An 18,020-nucleotide genomic window follows, 5' to 3' on the forward strand; every position below is an offset into this window, starting at 1 on the left:
TCGATTTAACTTCGCTCCATCCTGTGAATCATGCAATCGACCTAGCCACGCAACGGCCGACTGTTGGAAGAAAAAGATGACCTGCTACAACTGCAAGGGGATGGGACATATAAGCTTCGAGTGCCCCAAGAACAAACCCGCGACTGGTGGTGCAGGTGGAAGTGATCAAAACAAGAAAGGAAACGCAAGAGTCTTTGTACTCGACACAAAACAAGCTGACATGCCGAAAACCATGACCGGTACGTTTCTAGTCAACGACACCTATGCTAGAGTTTTGTTTGATTCGGGTGCCAATTTAAGTTTTAGATTATAATTTTTGTAGTCTATTAAACGAACCTTTAACAAAATTAAATAAAACTCTAAGCGTCGAGACTGCTAGCGGCGAAATTGTCAAAATCTACGAAGCTCTTGAAAACGGAAAAATTCTTTTACCTGGTTATATTCTGCCTATTCAACTGTTTCCTATGACTCTTGCTGGTTTTGATATTGTACTTGGTATGGATTTGCTATCCAACAACCATGCACGTATCATTTGCAATAGCAAAACTATCGAACTTGAAGCCCCTGATAAACGAACCATTCGAATTGAAGGGGACAAAGACGCTGGCCAAGTTAGTATAATTTCCATGATTAGGGCTAACAAATGTTTGAATAAAGGATGCTTAGCATTCATGACTTACGTCACTGAAGAATCCAAACCGAAGGAGATAAAAGACGTACCTGTAGTCTCCAACTTTTCTGATGTCTTTCCCGATGAACATCCTAGAATTCCTCCCGATCGTGAAGTATAGTTTAGGATCGATCTTATTCCCTGTACTGCTTCGATCGCCAAAGCTCCGTATCTCTTAGCGCCGACTGAAATGAAGGAACAAAAGAAACAACTCGATGAGCTTCTCGAGAAAGGCTTTATTCGACCGAATTCATCGCCATGGGGAGCGCCGATACTTTTCATCAAGAAGAAGGACGGATCTATGAGGATGTGTATCGACTATCGAGCCTTGAACAAAGTCACAATCAAAAATCGCTATCCACTTCCTCGAATCGATGATCTTTTCGACCAACTTTAAGGTGCGAGTTTCTTTTACAAAATCGATCTTCGTTCTGGTTATCATCAACTCAAAGTCCAATCCGAGGATATTCCGAAAACCGTGTTTCGAACAAGGTACGGCCATTACGAGTTCACCGTTATGCCATTCGGACTTACTAATGCGCCGGCCGCGTTCATAGACATGATGAATCGAATCTGCAAGCCTTACTTGGATGAATTTGTTATCGTATTCATAGACGACATACTTATTTATTCTAAGTATAAGGACGATCATGAACTTCACCTCCTAACCATACTTGAAATACTTAGAGCCGAGAAGTTGTACGCCAAGTTCTCAAAATGCGAATTATGGTTGCACGAAGTGCAATTTCTTGGGCATGTCATAAATGTCAATGGTATTCAAGTGGATCCCGCTAAAATCGAAGCCATCTCGAAGTCGGAGATTCCAAAGTCGTTCCCCTAACTTCTTTGACTCGTAAAAAACATTAAATAGGATTGGGAAACAAAACAACAAGAGGCATTCGATATACTTAAGCAAAAACTCACCCAAGGACCTATACTGGCCTTGCCAGAAGGTACTGAGGATTTTTTTGTCTTTAGTGAGCGTCTCATTCTGGCTTAGGATGCTCACTAATGCAACGAAAGAAAGTAATCGCTTATGCCTCTCGTCAACTCAAGGTACATGAAAAGAACTACACAACTCACGATCTAGAGTTAGGCGCCATAATCTTTGCATTTAAGATATGGAGGCACTATCTCTATGGAGTAAGGTTTGTCGTGTATACCGATCACAAAAGCTTAAGGCATATCTTCGATCAAAAAGAGCTTAACATGTGCCAACGACGATGGATAGAAACTCTCAACAACTACGACTGTGAGATAGTTTACCATGAAGGCAAAGCCAATGTCGTGGCCGATGCTTTAAGTCGTAAGGAACATGGAAAGCCGAAAAGTGTCTGAGCGTTAAGACTAGAACTTCAAGTAGATCTTCTAGAACAAATCAAATCTGCCCAAACTCAAGCGATCAATGAAAACAAGATATCCAACGAAAAACGCAATGGCACCATTGACTCGCTAGTTAAAGGTGACGTGATGGTATCCTTAGACTCGGTAATAGGATTTGGGTACCAATCATTGGAGACTTGCATGAGAAAATCATGAACGAAGCTCATAAGTCCAAGTACATGATGCACCTCGGTAGTGACAAAATGTATCACAATCTTAGACCAAACTACTGGTGGAATGGGATGAAGAAGGACATTGCTTCGCATATTGCGAAATGTCTAACATGTTTAAAGGTCGAGGCTGAACACCAAAAGCCTTCGGGATTTCTATAGCAACCCAAACGTCCCTTATGGAAGTGGGAGTTAATTACTATGGATTTCATTACCAAACTCCCTAAAACAACTCGACAACATAATGCTATTTGGGTTATCGTGGATCGTTTAACAAAATCTGCACATTTTATACTCATCAATGAATCATACTCAATGGATAGATTAGCGCGTATTTATGTGAACAACATTGTTGCTTTGCATGGAGTACCGATGTCTATAATTTCTGATCGAGACAGTCGTTTCACGTCTCACTTCTGGAAAAGTTTCCAACAAGCATTAGGCACCAAGCTGAACCTTAGCCTGCCTATCATCCACAAACTGATGGGAAAAGCGAAAGGACAATTCAAACGTTGAAATACATGCTCCGCGCCTGTGTGATTAATTTAGGTGGAAGTTGGGATGACCACTTACCCCTAATGGGATTCTCGTATAACAATAGCTATCAAACAAGTATTCAAGCCGCACCATTTGAGGCGTTATATGGTCGTAAGTGTAGAACGCCCGTGTGATGGTCTGAAACCGAAGACAATCAGTTTTCTGGACCCGAGATAGTCCAAGAAACCACCGACAAGATTCTTCAAATTCGAGAACGACTTAAGACGGCACGTGATCGCCAAAAGAGTTACGCCGATTTCCATCGTAAGCCGTTAGAATTTAATGTTGGTTACAAAGTTCTTTTAAAAGTCTCGCCGTGGAGAGGTGTCGTTAGCTTCAGAAAGAAAGGTAAACTAAGTCCTCGATTAGTTGGACCCTTCGAGGTACTTGAACGAATTGGTACTGTCGCATACCTTTTGCGACTGCCCGAGGAAATGCAAGGGAAACACGACGTATTCCATTTCTCAAATCTGCGAAAATGTTTGGCCGACGAATCTCTATCAATGCCCTTAAAAATGTTGAAATGAATGAAAATTTAAAATTTGTTAAAAAACCAATTCAAATATAAGATTCGAAAACAAAGAAATTAAAAAGACAAACATTGAAAATTGTTAAGGTCAAATAGGACTCACAAAGAGGACCCGAGTATACATGGGAACTCGATTCCGAAATGAGAAAGAAATATCCCCATCTATTCTAAAGAAGCAATCTCGAGGACAAGATTTATTTCAAGATGGGGAGGATGTAACATCGTGAAAATTTCGAGTTCAAAATGTCAAGGTTTCAAAGTCAAATGTAACACCCCAGCTAAAGCGGAAACGCCTGAGTGTGACGTACAGATTGCCCAAAACACATGTGAAACTATTAAGTGATAATATTATCATTAATTCATTCCAAAACATCAAGTACACAAGTTATTTAAAATGAACAAACACAAGTGAAAAGGAGCAAAACAAATATCTTCTTGTTTATTATCTAGATAACCTAACTTCTAATATCCTCTTAATTTCATCATCTAATGAAAGTACCTGTAGCATATATATAAAATAAAGTCAACTAATTGAATAGTTAATGAGTTCATACAATTTAAATACTACATAAAAACCATACAATTCCATGAAAACTTGTGAAAAACACATAATGGTTCTTTACACTAGAAACAATGGTCCATGAATGTGAAGAATAAATGAAGGTCTTTTTCAGTTGGGATTGTGCACCAACGTACTCAGATCGGAGTCCCTTTTCCACCAGAAACAATCGGTCCATGGGTGCAAAGGGGGGCGTATGATCATACTTATCGAAGAAATCCATGCACGTAATAATAGAGAAAGTAACAAGTAAACACACAAGTCCATGATGCGAATTGTAGTTTGTAATGATAAATATAATAAATTGCATTTTTAGTAGGATATATATGCTACCCCCAAAATAGTTTAAAAGGGTAAAAGGGGGTGTGAGAAACTCACCTTTGATATTGGAGACAACTTGAAATAATAACCGAAAGCGAGTTAACAAACGAATCAATTGAATCTCATGAAACTATAAATAATAACAAAGATACAAAAATCAAGGACTAGCTACCGGAATTATAAAGTTAATTAACTTATGGTAAATGGGGACTTGGGGATTTTTAATGAGTTTAACAAAAATGAATAAAGTTTATATATATCATTTGATGTTTATTAGTTGAAGAATGATTTGTAGATAAATAATTATAACTTATTAATATAAGATTAAATAATAATATTAATAACAATTTATGATTAAACATTTGTTTCCAAGTAACATAATTAATTAATTAACTTAAATGTTTTGCATGAATTCTCTTAAAGAAAATTATAAATAGTAGTTATGTTGAAATAAAATAAACAATAATTAATTTACTCAATTATTAATTCAAAGATATGAAGTATGTTATATCTATTGTAAAATATTTTAAATAAAAGAAATTTTTATAAATAATCTTATTTAAAAGAAAGTTTATAAGTTATGATAATCAACGAATCATAAGATTTAGATAAATATATATTCATGTTTGTTATTGCAAAATAACTAGGCTTGATCCAAGATTTAGAAAAATCAAAGTGTTCATCTTGGATATCCATGATCATAATAATTCTTAAAACCAAGATATAATATTTTTATGATAAAAGTAACATAATCATGAAGAACAACTTATGAACATTCAAGATAAAATCAAAACGAAAGCTATAAAATGCTTGAAATGTTAACAACTTACTTGTTAGTGCTCTTAAACTTAAGAAAAGAATGGATTGAGGTGTGAAAAATAATGGAGGATTTGTCCTCCTTTTATATTGAAAATATAGAGTTGTTATGTTTTAAGGAAATTATGAAAATTAATCATATTTAACTTAATTAAAACACAATTTAAAAATTGTTTAATAGGGTATTCAAAAGATTTAACTATTTTAATAAATTTTATTGAATTAAAACATTCATTAGTTTTTATTAGTTAAGTAACATATGAAAAGATGATGATAATAATAAAATTAATAATAATAATTATAAATAATAAAAGTAGTAGTTGTAGTTAAATAATAATTCTAGAAAATTGCATGTGACATGTACATAAATATTTGATCTTGATTATGAATGTTTTAAATGAGTATTTAATACTACAAGGGTGGTGAAATGTATAATTGCATAGAAATGATCACATAAAATACATTAACGAAAACTGAGATTAATTAATAATATTATAAAAATATATAAATTTAAATAGAAATAAAACTGAAAATTTAAATGGGTCGAGTTTTCGGGTTTGAAAAGTAACGAATGTTACAGGACTTACAACTTTTAGAAATTTCGTCCCGAAATTAAAATAAAAAAAAATAATAAAAGAGAACAACTAATAACGGAGTTGTTGGAAATTTTAGTAATTTTATACATGCATAATTAAAATAAAATAACGTAGATCTTTGAATGACCCGAAAGAACGCCACAAATAGGAAATATGAAAAGGACACTTATATATAGGATGTATCAGCGGCGTATCTACCATGCCCTTATCATATTGTATTTGCCCCGTTCTCCAAAAATCATTCCAAGTTCCGAGTTATTTCACACAACCGGAATTATTATATTTTCCATGCGAGGACTTTGATAATTAGGTGTCGACCCATAATTACCTGTATCGTCGGATGGTCCATATAGCTTGCCCTATTGTGTGGTTTTAAGACATAGACATTTGATAAAACAAATAAAATTATCATATAGAACGTTGAAAATCAAAACTAATGAATAAAAAAGGGTAAAAACATTACAAAAGACATTGATAGACCATTCAGGCCAAGGACAAAGTGAAAACACTGAGTTAAGAAAATAAAGCCATCGTGTCTAAAGCAAGTAAACGATGTTGAAAACGAAATAAACTAGGTAATGAAGTTAAAGAATGAAACATTTAGAATTATGAACATCGTAACATGTAATTGAAATAATGGGATCGAGAATAACGTGGTAAGTAAACGTGACATTTAACCAACGAAATATGAATATGTAACTTGATAACGCATTAAGTTCGAGAATAGTTTAAATAAACGAAACTTTTTAAGTATCAAAATATCATGATATTTAACAAATGAAAATCTCCAATAAACATAGACGTGACCAATGGCAACGTCGAGATGAATAAACAATTATATCTTATAAACATATAAATTGATAATAACTCGAAATGAAATGGATAAACGAAATTTTAATATTAAAATATTGAAATCGATTAAGTTTGTGAAAAGAAAATTTTTCCAATAGTAACTTTGTGCTTATCAAGTATATAATTAGAACTACAAAACTAAAGTAAAGTATATGTCTTAGATTGATGAAATCAAGAACAATATATTGGTTCAAATAAAACATTGAGATGAAATAAAGTGAACATTACAACATATAAATTAATAATTTGAAATAAAATAGATAAACAATATTCTATTATCACAATATGGAAATCCATTAAGTTTGTGAAAGAAAGTTCCATTAGCAACCTTGTGTTTATCAAAGTAAACAATTGAAATTTTGAAATCAGAATAAAGCATTTGTTCCAAATTGATGAAATCAAGAACCACAAAATGGTTTAAATAAAACATCAAGTGAAAGAGAAGTACACGAATAAACAAAAAAATTTGTATAAAAAATATAACGTAACATAATCTCGGCATGTACATGGGACACAGTCCCAGTTCTAAGTAAACGAATTCGTTTGGGGAGTACCGGTCACCGATAGTAAAATGTACAAAGAAAATTGAAAATACGATTTCTATTAGGTAACTATGTACACATACATGTCCATAGTCCCAATTTGTAACATCCTGAAATTTCTAAGAATAAATCATTAATATATTATTTATTTAAGAGGAAAATGTTTACTTAAGTTAGTAGAGAATTAAAATAATAAAGATGGAATGATAAGTAGACTAATTAGATAAAATTAATTATGGGCCAAAAAGGAAAGATGGGCTTAAGGTCCATGGGATTAAGGGAGTATAAAAACCCCTTAAAACCCTAATCCTTTTCATTTTCATACATCTCCACACCATAGCCTACACCATCAAAACACACACTTAACCCAATTCTCGTTTTTGAGAAAACCACCCAAAAAGACACAAAGATTCCCGGAGATCTAGCAGTCGGATCAGTCTCAAATTTTAACTGAGTGTTCATGGTACATAAATGAATATTTCCACCAATTAGATCTTCGATCAGAGATAAGGAAGTCCGATTTTTATCAGCAAAACCATAGCAGCTCAAAAGTGAAGATTCCGGCAACTGTTCAGGTGTTCCGGCGACTGTAGCGGCGGTTTCAGGCAAAGGTGAGCTGATGGGTTTGTAGATCGGGACGAGACGGTTCCGTGGCCGCTTGAATCACTCAAATCGGAGTTCGTTTGATATGGTTTTGAGCATCTCGAGTGATTTCATACCAAAAACCTCAAAGGTACGTTTTTGTTAAAAAGGCTTACTTTTCATGAACGGATTTACATGAAAATTGGTAGGATGATAGATTGGGTCAGGATTATTGATAAAGTAATGAACTTAATAGTAAACAGGTTAGTTGGTTCGTTTCGGGTAAAACGAGTATTGTTCGGTTTATGAAAATGACGGGGTAAACGAAGTCGGTTTTGCATGAAACTTGGTAGGATAGTAAATCAGACCCTATTATGTGAGAAAGATGTAAACTTTAACCTATATAAGTTGTTTTGAATGAAAAACAGGTAAATTGGGTAAGATCCCGGTTTTCCGGCGATGATGGCGCCGGAAAAGCGTATACTAGGATGAAAAGAATATTAAAACCCTAACACTAATTCATTATGTGAAACTAACGAATTAAAGGTAATTCGTTAACGAACTAGCCTTAATTCGTGAACTGATTCGTTAATGAAGGAATGACGAACTAGCTCCGATTCGTTAAATAATTCGTTATAATGATTCGTTATGGAAGAACAACGAACTAGCTTCAATTCGTTAAAGCCAGTTCATTATAAAAGATCAGTTCGTTATAAAGAGTCCAGTTCGCTATATTCTAAATCACGAATTAGAAGTTTGAAAGAATGACAGAAAGGTCCTTGGACTTAGAATAAATGGTTTAATTACATATTAGCCCCTGGACTTTATTAATTTATGAAAGATACCTTTAAAGGTTAACGTGTAACGATTAACTAACCGGGTAATGACTCAATGGAGTAACATCGGCTTAGACACATAAGATTAGTTTAGTAAGCAGTAAGGCGGGCTATAACAATATTTAATATTATATCTATCAAACAGTTAGCCGCGCACAGCAAAGGAAGGTAATAACCTTAAATGGCGAACGCAACCGAGAGAATGTGAGTTTCTAGCCCCATTCCTTGTTATGTTTTCGGGGTTTTGTGCATACTCGATGTGATAGTTAATACACTTACCTTAAATGGTAAGTGTATGCCCCGTATGATTTATGCATGATGATTGCTTGACGGTGCGTGAACGATCTTCGGATATTGCATGTACCGCCAGGTAGTAGTTAAAGATATGAATTGTATATATGATCTATGAATGACGTATGTATGATATATATTTATGATGTATGAATGATGTACGTAAGATATGTTGACAATACGTGAACGATCTTCGGATATTGCACGTATGTCAAGGATAGTATGTAAAGACAAGTATGGTACAGTGGCACGAAATGGAGGGTGACCGGACCCTAATAATATCCGAGGATGGAGGGTGACCAGACCCTAATAATATCCGAGGATGGAGGGTGACCGGACCCTAATAATATCCGAGGATGGAGGGTGACCGGACCCTAATAATTTCCGAGGATGGAGGGTGACCGGACCCTAATAATATCTGAGGATAGATAGGCCAGTAAATATATAGTATGAAAATAATAATGTATGAAAGTATGTACGACATTATGTAATGATAGTAAATCAGTATAGTAATTATTATGTATCTTCGGATGCATAATTGGTGGTAAGTGTATGTATTGTATGATGTGCGATTAACTAGAACTCACTCAGCGTAGCTGACTTTTAGTATGCACGCAGGTGAATATGTTTAATGAGCTAGCTTGAGGAGGGCACATGTCATGGATTGAACGGCTGGCATCTGAAGATGGAAGAAACAAGGTTTTAAATATAACGTTTTATGTTATGACGTTAAAGAAAAGATTAATGTTTTGTATTGAATGATTAAACTTAACGTTTCCGTGAAAGTTTTTAATGAACTCTGATTTGTAGAACTGTGTTTATGAGTAAATTCAAAGTTAAAGTAGGGTTACCGAGAATAGGGCCTTACAAATTTCTACTTAACGATTACGTTGATGGGAAATTGGTCATAGATCCCGAGGTAACAAACGTAAACCGATTCACAAAATGCGACTAAGGATGATGTACGAATTTGCGTTTCGTAAAATACAAACGAATATGGATCAAAGTTCAATGAACAATCGAAATAACTTCGTAAACAATATTCTAAAGAAGTGGATATAAAAATTACTTTGGGTAAGTTCGAAACATACGTGAAGAAGAAAATAAAGAAAAGTAAATGTAGCTTTCGACGTTTGTCTTCTCAAGTGTAGATTTGTTAGGGGTATGAATGTTGACGTGACAGATGGTGTCATGATTTCTTAGCCGAAACTCATTGGCGTTAATGAAGGGGAAAGAAAGGAATGGATGCAACATATATTTTAATTTACAAAAATCGGTTGTAAATCGTGATGCCTTTTTTTCATCTCATGATAAAATAAAGTTTATTCTATTTTACTTAGGCGAAAAGTTTTTAGCTATCGCTAAGAGTTGTAAATTTTATGAAACTTTCACATAAAAACAAATGTTTTCTTTTGGCCCGCGACCTAGGTAGAAAGGAAAAAAATGATCGTCAAAGTATCTGAATTGTTGAATGAAAATTAGCCTTATAGGGCTTAAGACTTGTTTTGAAACAAAAATTTACTTTAAATATGGGTTGAAATAATAATTACATTATTTTTAGTGGTGATGATAATACTAGTAATAATAATATTACTAATCATAAAAATATTATTGAATGAAAAATAGTTTCAAAAGGGCTCAAAACTTGTTTGAAGCAAATATTTTACTTTAAATATTATTATATTAATAGTAGTGACGATGATACTAGTAATAATGATATTACTAATAACGATAATAATTAAAATATTAACAATAATAATAATAATAATAATAATAATAATAATAATAATTTTAATAATAACCATATTGATAATTACCATAATAATAATAATGATGATGGTGATAGTACTAATAACAATAGTAGTAGTAACATTAATAATGATGGTAATATTAACAATTTTAAAAATAATTATAATGATAATGATAATAATAGAGGTAATAAATTCTTTTTAAAGTAAAACCATTTGACTGAAGGTTAAAATAACTAAGGATTTGGGATTAGGCGCGAGGTGTTAGTAAAAGAAATAAAATGTAGAAAAGTATGCAAAAGAAAATATAAACAAGTTTGATGAGTTTTGTAAAAAAAATCTAAGTATTGAAACCGAAAAATCGCATAAGGTTGAAACAAAGGATGTGGGGTTAGGATATTGCATGGCGGAAACAAGTTAGGCCTTCCAAAGTATGGCGAGTGTGCTAAAATCACCACAATGTTAGTAGGCTTGAAGCATGACGTTAAATAAGTGATTGAGACAAATGGTTAGGTACAGGTCTAGCAGATGGGGGCGTTGAGTTTGGGTAGGTCTTCGCAATAAGTGGTAACTAAATCTACCACGGATTGAAGCATATCAACGTTTCGGGGAAGTAAAGTGGTGGAATTTACACATACTGTACAAAGGGTTTGTTTCAGCGTGAGGCCATTCGGTTGGGTTTAGTTTGCGTTTCCAAGAATGGTGTTGTGTTTGAATTTGAATTAACTTTGGCGATGAAGGTAGGTGCGGTCAAATGTGGGGTGATCGGGATCGCGGAGGCCATTTACTTGATAACTTGGATTGTCATTTCTTGTTGAGTGCGACAACTAGGAAAACGAGAAGACGTGATACGAAACATGAAGAATTTGCGTGACTTGGGACGTAAGTATGAAAACGACTAATAGATAAAAACAAGTAAAGAAAAGAAATCGCATGAAACAAATTTGAAATCGAAATTGGAATTCCCATGAAACGTCTTGAGTTTTCACCTTTCAATAAACGAAAACCTCATAAATTATTGAATAATCATATGGAAAAATTATTAAACTTAACAATAAATAGTGAAATCTAATTGAAAATAGAATGTTTATAAACCACCATGACTTTTTAAATTTTCACTTCTAACACATAATAGTAAAATAACAAATGAATCGTTTGAAATTCGGTTATTACTTTGCAAACTTTTAAAAGTTTAAGCCGTAAATGAGCGTATAAATAAAGAAAACGTGTCACAATTTTTTTTTGAAAACTTAACTATTCTCGTATAAAAACGTGTAATTAATCGAACCGAAAGCTGGGTACTCGTGTACGGACTTCCAGTTAAAACACATTGTAAAACATAGAGGAGTGCAACCATATTCTTTTCACAAAGAGAACATGGTCGCGTTTGAAAACATAAAGTTGTGATTCATATAGCGTTGAAAGTGGTATGCTTTGGCTTAATAGAGTTCTTGCTCTTTCCTAACTCTCCAGGTAAGTAACCGAGTCCCGCGTCTGATTGGGATTTATACGCATTGCTTATCCTTAGGTTTCAATAACCTTGGTGTCAAGAGTTTCGGAAAACAGGTATGTCCCCCCTTACAGTTACTACATACCCGCCATAAAAAACCATCTTTAAGAAGAATAAATATCGAAACACCACAATGAAAATTAATAATTGAAAATGTTGAAAAAAATCTTTGCTTTTTAGGCATAAGCCTTGGACTTGTGTGTGCTTGTATAATTGAAGTAATTGAATCATCAGTATAATAGTATTTGCGTACATGAGGCATAAACAAATCAATAATAACCAAATAATGTGCATTGAACAATCAAATAAGGCTCACATAATTTCTAATCATGCAACCTAAACAATTAAGCAAATAAACTATAACCAACTAGAACACTACGTCTAATGTCCTATCTTATAGTCACAGCTCTGATACCAATCTGTAACACCCCGGCTAAAGCGGAAATGCCTGAGTGTGACGTACAGATTGCCCAAAACACATGTGACACTATTAAGTGACAATATTATCATTAATTCATTCCAAAGCATCAAATACACAAGTTATTTAAAATGAACAAACACAAGGGAAAAGGAACAAAACAAACATCTTCTTGTTTATTATGTAGATAACCTAACTTCTAGTATCCTCTTCATTTCATCCTCTAATGAAAGTACTTGTAGCATATATATAAAATAAAGTCAACTAATTGAATAGTTGGTGAGTTCACACAGTTTAAATACTACATAAAACCATATAATTCCATAAACACTTGTGAAAAACACATAAGGGTTCTTTACACTAGAAACAATGGTCCATGAGTGTAAAGAATAAACGAAGGTCTTTTCCAGTTGGGATCGTGCACCAACGTACTCAGATCGGAGTCCCTTTTCCACCATAAACAAATGGTCCATGGGTGCAAAGGGGGGCCTATGATCAAACTTATCGAAGAAATCCATGCACGTAATAATTGAGCAAGTAACAAGTAAAGACACAAGTCCATGATGCGAATTGTAATTTGTAATAATAAATAAAATAAATTGCATTTTTGATAGGAAATATATGCTACCCCCAAAATAGTTAAAAAGGGTAAAAGGGGGTGTGAGAAACTCACTTTTGATATTAGAGACAACTTGAAATAATAACCGAAAGCAAGTTACAAATGAAGCAATTGAATCTCACGAAACTATAAATAATAACGAAGATACAAAAATCAAGGACTAGCTACCGGAATTACAAAGTTAATTAACTTAAGGTAAATGGGGACTTGAGATTTTTAATGAGTTTAACAAAAATGAATAAAGTTTATATATATCATTTGATGTTTATTAGTTGAAGAATGATTTGTAGACAAATAATTATAACTTATTAATATAAGATTAAATATTAATATTAATAACAATTTATGATTAAACATTTGTTTTCAAGTAACATAATTAATTAATTAACTTAAATGTTTTGCATGAATTCTCTTAAAGAAAATTATAAATAGTAGTTATGTTGAAATAAAATAAACAATAATTAATTTACTCAATTATTAATTCAAAGATATGAAGTATGTTATGTCTATTGTAAAATATTTTAAATAAAAGAAATTTTTATAAATAATCTTATTTAAAAGAAAGTTTATAAGTTATGATGATCAACGAATTATAAGATTTAGATAAATATATATTCATGTTTGTTCTTGCAAAATAACTAGGCTTGATCCAAGATTTAGAAAAATAAAAGTGTTCATCTTGGATATCCATGATCATAATGATTCTTAAAACCAAGATATAATATTTTTATGATAAAAGTAACATGATCATAAAGAACAACTTATGAACAAGTATGAATATTCAAGATAAAATCAAAACGAAAGCTATAAAATGCTTGAAATGGTAACAACTTACTTGTTAGTGCTCTTAAATTTAAGAAAAGAATGGATTGATGTGTGAAAATAATGGAGGATTTGTCCTCTTTTTATATTGAAAATATAGAGTTGTTATGTCTTAAGGAAATTATGAAAATTAATCATATTTAATATAATTAAAACACAAATTAAAAATTGTTTAATAGGGTATTCAAAAGGTTTAACTATTTTAATAAATTTTATTGAATTTAAAACAATCATTAGTTCTTATTAGTTAAGTAACATATGAAAAGATAATGATAATAATAAAATTAATAATAATAATTATATATAATAAAAGTAGTAGTTGTAGTTAAATAATAATTCTAGTAAATTGCATGGGACATGTACATAGATATTTGATCTTGATTATGAATGTTTTAAATGAGTACGTAATACTACAAGGGTGGTGAAATGTATAATTGCATAGAAATTATCACATAAAATACATTAACGAAAATTGAGACTAATTAATAATATTTTAAAAATATATAAATTTAAATAGAAACAAAACCGAAAATTTAAAATGGGTTGGGTTTTCGGGTTTGAAAAGTAACGAATGTTACATCAAAGGATCAAAAACGTCAAATTCCAAACCTTAGGGTTTAAAATGAAAAATCTTATTTTCCTGACCCATCGTGATACGCTATGGATCAGAAGAGAGACCCATCGCGTATCGCGATGGGTTGTCTGACACTGAGGCACGTGTCGTGCCACATGGCAAGCCTACTTGGTGACTGGCCATGGCTACGTCACGATACGCGATGGGCCTAGCCAAAGGGCCATCGTGTATCGCGATGGGACCCAGAATTTTGCCTATAAATAGCAAGTCCGGGTCTTTGCAAATCCCATCCCAAATTCAGCATTTCTCTCTCTCTCTCTCTCTCTCTAACATCTCTCTAAGATCCATTAATCATACTATCGATCCACCTCGAAAACCGTGCCCCGATTCCTCGATTGTCGTGACGTTTCCTCAATTATTCCTACCACAATCCACCGACGTACCCACCAAGAAGGAGTTTTTCATTCCCCGACATCATGACGACTAGTCTCATGAAGCGTGCCGACAAGTGGTGAAATATTGGAGTTCATCGATTGGCATATTAGTTCATCAATTGGCGTGCTAAGGAAAAGTGACGAGAAAAGAGGTGAAGCAAGAAGGTGTTGAGGTGTTGCTCGAGTATTTAGGGTTATAAGCCGAGTAAAGGTAGGCATAATGCCCGAATAAAATAAGAATAAAATATTATAAAGGCTTAAACCTTAAGTCGAGGTTATACTCGATACCTCGATAAAATAAAAGAAAGAATAAAAGAAGAAATTATGAATATTAATAAATATGTATATATGTGTGTAAGTATATATATATATATTCTTTGTTATAAATATTATTTAAGGAATAAATAACTATTCTTAAATAATAAAGAAAAGAAAAGAATATGTTTCTTAGAGAAGAAGAAACGTAGGGTTTTATAAATAAACTAAAAGTTTATAATATTACTTTTTAACTAAAGGTTTTAAAGTTATAGAGATTTTGAACTAAAGGTTCATCGAGGTAAAGTTTATAAAAGAAGACTAAAGGTCTTAAGCCGGATTGTATATCCGACTAACAAATGGTTATACTCATACTATAGTTGCGAGATAGCAACGGGAAAGACCCTCGGACGGTGTTTGAAGACGATCCAAATCGAAAAGGTGAATACGCCCCAACTTTACAAACTTGTTTTAAAATGAGTCAAATGTGTTATATGAAAATGATTTACAAGGGACTGTGTATCTCTAAAACCGTTATAAATAAGACTATAAGCCTAACCCTCAGGCTGTAGTATACGTTTGTCTAAATCCTTACATATGTGGTATTACGCGGTGGGCACATCGCACCACACCTGGTCGTAGAACGCTTTCCTGCGGGGAGCACGACCATGTGTATACACACAGGTACTTAACTAAGTCGAACTCTGCGGTGTTTGCTGAGGTATTTAGTGTAGAGACTCGAGTTTATAATCGTGTTGTTTTAGCTTTGTTATTCGTAAGCCACGATGGGCCGAGGCAGGCGTAGTCTCGAGGAGTAATGAAGTAAAAGACAATATTTTTAGCGTCAGCATATTCACCAGCATTCGTTGCTGACGCATTTTCTTAACATTTTTCAGGTGATCAAGGTTAGGGTTTGGAGTAATGAAGTGCTCAAGATATCCAATGGCTCAGATATTTTTGATAAAACTTAATTATTATGAATGGTGGTTTTGTAAAACTTAATCAAGTAATCTTTCAGATATTAAACGGGAGCTTTTAATCCTGTCTTTTGTGAATGTAAATATTATATTTAAATCCACATGTTTTATAAGTCTTCCGCATTAAACTGTAACTCTGATTTATTTACAATTGTGGTACCAACTGTTGGTCATACACCTAGGCCTTAGATGGGGGTTCGACACAAATGTTCATTGTTATCAATGTGACAAGTTTAGACACTTTGTCCATAAGTGTCCCAACAAAAGCAGAAAGTTAAAGGTGAAGCAAACCTAGCTGAAGCATCCGAGACAATGGATCCATCATTGTTTATGATTAAGAGTATTCAGGAAACGGTGTTCTTGAACGAAAAGAAGGTTATACCCGAAAACTACGAATCCAAAGATGGTGATGAATGGTATTTGGACAACGCCGCGAGTAACCACATGACGGGTAACAAGTCTTTCTTTTCTAAACTTAACAATCGTGTCATGGGAAAGGTTAAGTTTGGGGATGACTCATATGTTGATATAAGTGGTAAGGGGTCGATTTTATTTGAGGCTAAAAGTGGTGTACGTCGTTTGCTTATGGATGTTTATTTTATACCGAGTCTTTGAAGCAATATTATAAGTCTTGGTCAAGCCTCGAAACACGGGTGTGATATTCATATAAAATATAGCTACCTTACCATGCATGATGGGCAAGGTAGGCTATTGATGAAGGTGACTCGTTCCCCTAATCGGCTATACCAGATACAACTAAAGATTGGTAAACCGGTTAGTTTACTTAGCCGAATTGAAGAAACCAGTTGGTTGTGGCATGCTAGGCTTGGTCACTTGAAATTTGAGTCAATAAAGCTAATGGCTATGAGGGAAATGGTTGAAGGGATGTGTGGCGTTACCCATGAAAACAAGTTATGTGAATCTTGTTTGGTCGGGAAGCAAACGAGGCAATCCTTTCCTAATTCGGCGGCGTTTAGGGCAACTCGAGCCTTAGAACTTGTGCACGGTGATCTGTGTGGACCGATTACCCCTCCAACAATAGCAAGTAACATGTACGTTTTTGTTTTAATCGATGATTACTCACGATTTATTTGTACGTATTTGTTGAAGGCTAAAGATGAGGCGTTTGAAGCTTTCAAGAAGTTTAAGGAATTGGTTAAAAGTGATGGCGGGAAAAAGATCAAGACGTTTCGTACCGACCGAGGTGGTGAGTTACCTCATATGAGTTCAACCAGTTTTCTGATATGGAAGGCATTCAAAGACATCTAACGGCACCATACACACCTCAACAAAACGGGGTGTTTGAGATACGGAACCAAACCTTATTGGAGATGACACGGAGTATGTTAAAAGAAATGGGTGTTCCGAATTACTTATGGGGTGAGGCAATCCTACATGCAAGGTATATCGAGAATCGGATTCCTACTCGTGCCCTAAAGGAGAAAACGCCATACGAGATGTTAAAAGAAAAGAAACTGAATATTGCCGATCTAAAAGTATTCGGTTGTTGGCATATGCAAAGATAGTGGGCACTCACTTGAAAAAACTTGATGATCATTTGAGGATTTTAGTGCATATCGGAATCGAGACCGGGTCCAAAGCTTACCGGTTGTTCGATCTGAAGACCCAGAAGTTTGTGATAGCTCGTGATGTGGGTCTGTCACGTGTAGGTGACCGGGTTGGACCTATTGGGCCTATGGAATTCATGTTGTCCGACATAACGCATAACTCGTAGTGGTTCCAAATCTTCGAGGCTCTCTTGGTTGGGATTATCAGCACTTACTCCAAGAACACTTACTCGTTCCAAACCGAACTGTTTCTCCAAGAACATGTTTTGATTGCTTTGACCACTTTGACTAGGAACCGATTCGGTTCCAACCCAGTTTGGGAGTTTTAACCAATATGTACACCTCTACTCAAGCACTTACTCGTTCTTGGCTTAACCAAAAGTCTTAATTCAATCACTCTAGTTGAATCTT

Source organism: Bidens hawaiensis, unplaced genomic scaffold, assembly GCF_021521415.1.
Source record: "Bidens hawaiensis isolate Kalapana, Puna unplaced genomic scaffold, B.hawaiensis_p1.1 tig00030474_1, whole genome shotgun sequence".
NCBI classification, from domain to species: Eukaryota; Viridiplantae; Streptophyta; class Magnoliopsida; order Asterales; family Asteraceae; genus Bidens; species Bidens hawaiensis.